Below are 7,053 nucleotides of genomic sequence, written 5' to 3' on the forward strand. Positions count from 1 at the left end.
CACAAGATTAAAGGGGTAGTGTTGCTTTTCTTCGTCTCACTTGGTAAATCTCTATCATATTGGAGTCTCACAGGAATTTCTCCCCGCTCTTTTCGCCCACGAGACCCGAATAGCAGTAGGTACCGCCTCACAGGTTGATGCGTTGTTCGACTGGCAGAAGGCCTTCGATACAATTACACATCCCCGCCTAATGAAGAAAATATAAGCGCCGGAACATCAGAACAGCTGTGTAATAGAATTGGAGGGTTCCTAACAAACAGACCGTAGTATGTCATTCTTAAAGTAGAGAAATCTTCATGAGTACACCGCCCGTCCAAGAATTTCTGACACTGACTATTCCTGGCGTATAAACGATGTAAGCGCAGTAACTACGCTCGCAGCATAAACTGAAACATCCCCTTAAAAATTTTTTATAAATGACAATGCTGGAAAACCTCCACGTTATTTGATTTTCAAACAGCTGAGCAAAACTGAACGCACTCAAACATTCACTAAACTGACACACAACATTTTTTAGCGCAACGCAATCTGACTTTCAATAATCCCTACAAAAGAATGGTCCTGACTAACAATAACCCATACCTTTCATGAATCTTTTACCTCACAAAAATCTTCGTTACTCAAGCTACTGCAATACAGCGAGCGCGAATACTGCCAGCTAAATAAAAGATTCTAACTACTGAAGGCACTAACTCCTGTTCGGCATAGTTAGCAAATGAAAGATTTTGATAGAGAACAAACAATGTACTTACCTTAATAATATTCAAAAGTCATCATATATATATATATATATATATATATATATATATATATATATATATATATATGTTGTTGTTGTTGTGGTCTTCAGTCCTGAGACTGGTTTGATGCAGCTCTCCATGAGTGAAGCTGCATGTCCTCGGGAAAAATTACGGCTGTAGTTTCCCCTTGCTTTCAGCCGTTCGCAGTATCAGCACAGCAAGGCCGTTAAGGTTAATGTTACAAGGCCAGCTCAGTCAATCATCCAGACTGTTGCCCCTGCAACTACTGAAAAGGCTGCTGCCCCTCTTCAGGAACCACATGTTTGTCTGGCCTCTCAACAGATACCCCTCCGTTGTGGTTGCACCTACGGTACGGCCATCTGTATCGCTGAGACACGCAAGCCTCCCCACCAACGGCAAGGTCCATGGTTCATGGGGATATATATATATATATATATATATATATATATATATATATATATATAATATGAAAGATTTTGATAAAGAACAAACAATGTACTTACCTTAATAATATTCAAAAGTCATCATATATATATATATATATATATATATATATATATATATATATCAGTTCTTGATATCCATTATTACAAATTTACTCTTTCTGACGGACACACGTCCAAATCGTCCTCAAAATTCTGCCATCTCTCACCCCACATCCACCACTGCTGGCGGCTCACCTCCAACTGCACAACGCTACGCGCTTTTCACATCCAACTGCCCAGCACTGCAATAGCGAATATTCGAACAATGCCAACCAGCCACAGACTGCACACAGCAGTCAGTGATTTTCATACAGAGTGCTACGCGACTTTACCAACATAAAAAGCTAAACAGCCTACTTACAAAAGTAACAACTGTTGGCAGCAGATTTGCATGGGAGCAGTCAGTTGTGAGCTGTCAGTGCTACGTAGTGGATGTGCGACCGTACAGTGTCACAAATACAATGTAGCAACGTATCTAAATCAAGTGTTCAAGACGTTCTCCAGAATGTTTTGAAATGTGTCTGGAAAGTTTGTCCCGCACACCTTGACTCCCGAACAGAAACAACGATGTGTGGACGCCTGTCAAGACTTGATTGAAATATAAAACTCGGCCAGTTCTTTCCCAGACAAAGAAACCATCACAGGTGACGATGTTTTCGATACAGACCTACCACAAAACGCCTAAGTGCAGAAATTCACATGGAGGATCAACGCTTTGACGATATAACCTGTCGTTCAAGCCATTGTCACGCGTGGGTTGAACAAAATCACAAGTTTAACGTGGTTGAAAGGAACTTTCTGTCCGTTGTATTCAAGTGATGGGAGCGAGGGGGGAGGGGGGCGGGGGGAGGAATCAATGTAGAACACCTGAAACATTAAAATCCCCGTCCTACCGTTTCTTTATTGTTTATTAATCCAGTCTCGAAACTTTTCGGACTGATGGGGTAAAAATAACATCGGACGTCCCCGAGTGGAGCGATACATAGCCATTACGTTTCCACAATATATACATAAATGATCTAGTTGATACCGTCGGAAGCTCCGTGACGCCTTTCGTGGATGGTTCAAAAATGGTTCAAATGGCTCTGAGCACTATGGGACTTAACATCTGTGGTCATCAGTCCCCTAGAACTTAGAACTACTTAAACCTAAGTAACCTAAGGACATCACACACATCCATGCCCGAGGCAGGATTCTAACCTGCGACCGTAGCAGTCCCGCGGTTCCGGACTGAGCGCCTAGAACCGCTAGACCACCGCGGCTGGCCTTTCGTGGATGGTGCTGTTGTAAACTGAGAAGTGCAAAAGCCTATAAAATTGTATCGAAATGCAGGAAGATCTGCAGAAAATCGACGCTTGGTGCAGGGTTCGTAGTTGACTCTCCGAATAAACAAATTTCACGTAAATAGATAGGAACGCCCATTACTGTATGATTACACGATTGCCGAAGGAGGTTCAGCTCCGGAAAGATTTGAAGTGATTAAATCAACTGCAGGTAAAGTAAATGTCAGACAGATTCACTGAAAGAATTTTTAGGAGGTGTAGTCCACCTTTAAAGCGCCGGCCGGAGTAGCCGAGCGGTTCTAGGCGCTACAGTCTGGAATCGCGCGACCGCTACGGTCGCAGGTTCGAATCCTGCCTCGGGCATGGATGTGTGTGATGTCCTTAGGTTAGTTAGGTTTGAGTAGTTCTAAGTTCTGAGGGATTGATGACCTCAGATGTTAAGTCCCATGGTGCTTATATCCATTTGATTTTTGAACCTATAAAGCAAGTACCTTGCATAAAGCTCGTTCGACCAATTTATATAAGTAAATATATGAATGTTCGTTTGTTCTAAATGTTATATGTCTGAAAGTCCTTCACTGATTGCTTGGAATTGGTTCCGGACTGAAGAGCTTAGAACCGCTCGGCCACAGCGACCGACTTAGTAGCTGACTTCCTCTATAGGTGTAGCCATCTACAGCGCTCACCAGTACCATGGAACGTATTACCTTATGTTTCACACTTGTCCTATCATCCTGTCGCTTTCTTGTTGTAAGCGTTCTCCATACATTTCTTTCGTCACCGATTCTTTGGAGAACGTCGTCATTTCTTATCTTATTACTTCACCCAATTATCAACTTCGTTCTGTGGTACCATATCTGAAACGCTTCGAAAGCCTTCTTTATCCTCAGTCCGTGATTTACTTCCGTACAACGCTGTTCTCTAAAGATATGTTCTCAGAAATTTCTCTCTCAGACATGTTCGATACCAGCAGACTTCTCTTGGCCAGGAATGAACTTTTTGCCAGTGGTAGTGAGCTTTTTATGGCCTCTTCGCCTCGTCATTCGACATTTCCAAGATAGCAGAACTCGTTCAACTTCAACTACTTCTTGGTCACCAATTTCAGAGTTGAGATGATCGCTAACCTCATGTGTGCTATTCCTCATTACTTTTATCTTTTGACAGTTCACTCTCAGTCCACAGTGTATATCGATTAGATTTTCTATTCCATTCGACACATCCTATAATTATTCTTCACTTATACTGCGATCGCAGTGTCACCAGCTAATCTTGTCATTGATATCCTTTCATCCTGAATTGTAATCTCACTCTCTATCCTTTCGTTTATTTCCCTCATTGCTTCTTCGATGTACAGACTGAACAATAACGCCGAAAGAGTACATCCCAGTCTTACATTCCTTTTAATCCGAGCACTTACATTCTTACTCTCCTGTCCTGGTTTTGGTACACATCGTGCAGTACCCGTCTTTCTATAGTTTTCTCAGAATTTGAAACGTTTTGGGAAGTTGCGCTGTCGAACGTCTTTCCTAGGTCGAGTAATCCTATGAAAGTTTCTTGATCTTTCTTAAGTACTGCTTCCGGTATCAACCGCAACGTCAGAACTGCCTCTCTGGTGCTTTGCCTTTCCTAAAATCAAACCGCGTATGAATTCTTCTCGGGTTATCATCCGAGTGGTGGCGTCGTCTTGTCGCAGCGTTTCGACGAGTTTCGTACCCATCATCTGCGTCCGAAGATGATGGGTACGAAACTCGTCGAAACGTTGCGACAAATCGGCTGATAATCTGAGAAGAATTATATATGACTGTAGTATCTGCTCCCGAAAGAACAGTTACCGTGGATGACCATGCAGCTTTGCTAGAAATGAAATGATAATTAAATGGACACCCTAGCTGCAAACAGGCGTTGATGTACTTCATTGGGGACATGTTGAAAATATGTGCCCCGACCGGGACTCGAACCCGGGATCTCCTGCGTACATGGCAGACGCTCTATCCACCTGAGCCACCGCGGGCACAGAGGATAATGCGTCTGCAAGGACTTATCCCTTGCACGCTCCCCGTGAGATCCACATTCCCAACATGTCCACACCACCACATTCGTAGTGCGCCTAATAGATGTTTGCCCATCATACTCATTACTCGTGGCAGATTAATCTACCAAGTCCCGTACGAGTTCGGGCATAGCGTGTGCGTTCGCACAAGAAGGTCAATGGCCGGGAAGCCATATTTTTTAACTATATATGACGGTAGTATCTGTTCCCGAAAGAACAGTTACCGTGGATAACCATGCAGCTTTGCTAGAAATGAAATGATAATTAAATGGACACCCTAGCTGCAAACAGGCGTTGATGTACTTCATTGGGGACATGTTGAAAATGTGTGCCCCGACCGGGACTCGAACCCGGGATCTCCTGCTTACATGGCAGACGCTCTATCCATCTGAGTCCCTGCAGTCGCACTATCCTCTGTGCCCGCGGTGGCTCATATGGATAGAGCGTCTGCCATGTAAGCAGAAGATCCCGGGTTCGAGTCCCGGTCGGGGCACACATTTTCAACATGTCCCCAATGAAGTACATCAACGCCTGTTTGCAGCTAGGGTGTCCATTTAATTATCATTTCATTCCGAGAAGAATTCATCAGTGCAATACGCCGAGAAAGACTGTAATCGCATATATCAAACTGCTTATCATCTAACAGATATTGGGGATTAAAATTGTTTTCAGCATTCGAAGCAGCAAGCATTGAGATAAGTGCATGCGCTCAAGTATGCTCTACGGATCTAGGCCACACAGGTTGCTAAAGTGACAGTTGTGTCCCTAAGTACTGCACCATCATTGGCTGTAACATCACTTCGTTCTGCTGCCCTACGTGAATGCCAGCACACTTCGCAGGATAGTGTTTCCATAGTGATGTTTAAATTTATTATTTAACTGCATGACGTCTTGTTGTACGTACCTTCGCAGCAGTGTCCCTTCGGACCATTCTGCTCGGCAATAATCACTTCAACGCGGGGATGCTAACGACTAAGCGACTGGGACCATTAATTCTTTTGTAATGTGGAAATGGACACGACCGGCCGTTCGCAGTCCAAGCGACACGCAATATACTTTCGCTCCGCGATTTCCCAGGCAATAACACACAGGTGTAAATTTGATTGCAGCCGGTCTACGAAAATGCGGCAGGCGTTGTTACGAGTGTAAGAATTTATGGAACGATAGATTATCCGGGGCCCGTATCCCGGCAGGAATTACAGTGGAACCTGTTCCTCCGTGTTAGCGCTCTGGCGCTTATCCGCGCTGCGATCTGCTGCTGCTGCAGCGCGTGTAATCCCGCAGCTGCCGTAAGCGATGCAACGGGAATTAAGTAGACCGTAAGCAGAGTCCGCGCTATTGGGCTGAGTACATTATCCACGCGATAAACACGGGCTACGGCCAGCGCCGTAATTAATGCACGCCAAAGTTTACAGAAGCGTTGTTACGGCAGCCAATCAGTCTCGTGCCGAGAGACTGTCATCAGATCCGCCGCCACGTAACCCTACACCAGCGACACGATTAGCTGATGACGCTTATGCGTTAAGCCTCACACAGTTTTCATGTGCAAGTCTGTTTGTGTATAACCATCAGATACAGGGCTGCAACATAGTGCTGAAGATGAGTAAACTGAGAGAGTGTTGCCGATCGCTGGGGATTGCATTAGATACAGGCACTTAGCGTAACGACATGGAACACACAACTGAAATTACGCTGTAAGAGGCACTGAGAAACCCAGATACATGGACACAGCTGGACGTAATCGCTAACAGCATTTCAAAAGCAGGTCATGACATACATAAACAGACTTGGCAATACAGTAGACGCAATAGACAAAGACGTGCCGATGTAGATAGTTCGAGTACTGACGATGAAAAGAGTGGCAGTGTCAATACCGGCACAACACATACACGCAAAACACACACAACACGTAACATGAATGTTAGTGAAAGATGGCGTATTATATCTCATTATGCATTAATGCCGGCCGCGGTGGTCTCGCGGTTAAGGCGCTCAGTCCGGAACCGCGCGACTGCTACGGTCGCAGGTTCGAATCCTGCCTCGGGCATGGATGTGTGTGATGTCCTTAGGTTAGTTAGGTTTAAGTAGTTCTAAGTTCTAGGGGACTGATGACCACAGAAGTTAAGTCCCATAGTGCTCAGAGCCATTTTTTGCATTAATGTAATTAAAAGTAGAAGTAATTAGAATAGCCCTTGGATAAATATTGTTCTAGAATTCACCTTAAACCTGTACACGTCACTGTCAAGTAGTCCGCCCCCGGTAGCTGAGTGATCAGCGCGATAGAATGTCAATCCTAACGGCCCGGGTTCGATTCCCGGCTGGGTCGGAGATTTTCTCCGCTCAAGGACTGGGTGTTGTGTTGTCCTAATCATCATCATCATCATTTCATCCCCATCGACGCGCAAGTCGCCGAAATGACATCAAATCGAAAGACTTGCACCCGGCGAACGGTCTACCCGACTTGAGGCCATAGT

At 44.7% G+C, this 7,053-nt stretch overlaps 2 non-coding genes across 2 annotated transcripts; one reads left to right on the forward strand and one right to left on the reverse strand.

Annotated features, from left to right (window-relative positions):
* Positions 1 to 4,466: 4,466 nt before the first annotated feature.
* On the reverse strand, positions 4,467 to 4,541 carry Trnat-ugu. The gene has a single exon. It is a non-coding gene; the product is annotated as a tRNA-Thr (tRNA).
* Positions 4,542 to 4,997: 456 nt separating this feature from the next.
* On the forward strand, positions 4,998 to 5,072 carry Trnat-ugu. Its single transcript has one exon. It is a non-coding gene; the product is annotated as a tRNA-Thr (tRNA).
* The last annotated feature ends 1,981 nt before the right edge of the window (positions 5,073 to 7,053 follow it).

This window comes from Schistocerca piceifrons, chromosome 5 (genome assembly GCF_021461385.2).
Source record: "Schistocerca piceifrons isolate TAMUIC-IGC-003096 chromosome 5, iqSchPice1.1, whole genome shotgun sequence".
Taxonomy (NCBI): Eukaryota; Metazoa; Arthropoda; class Insecta; order Orthoptera; family Acrididae; genus Schistocerca; species Schistocerca piceifrons.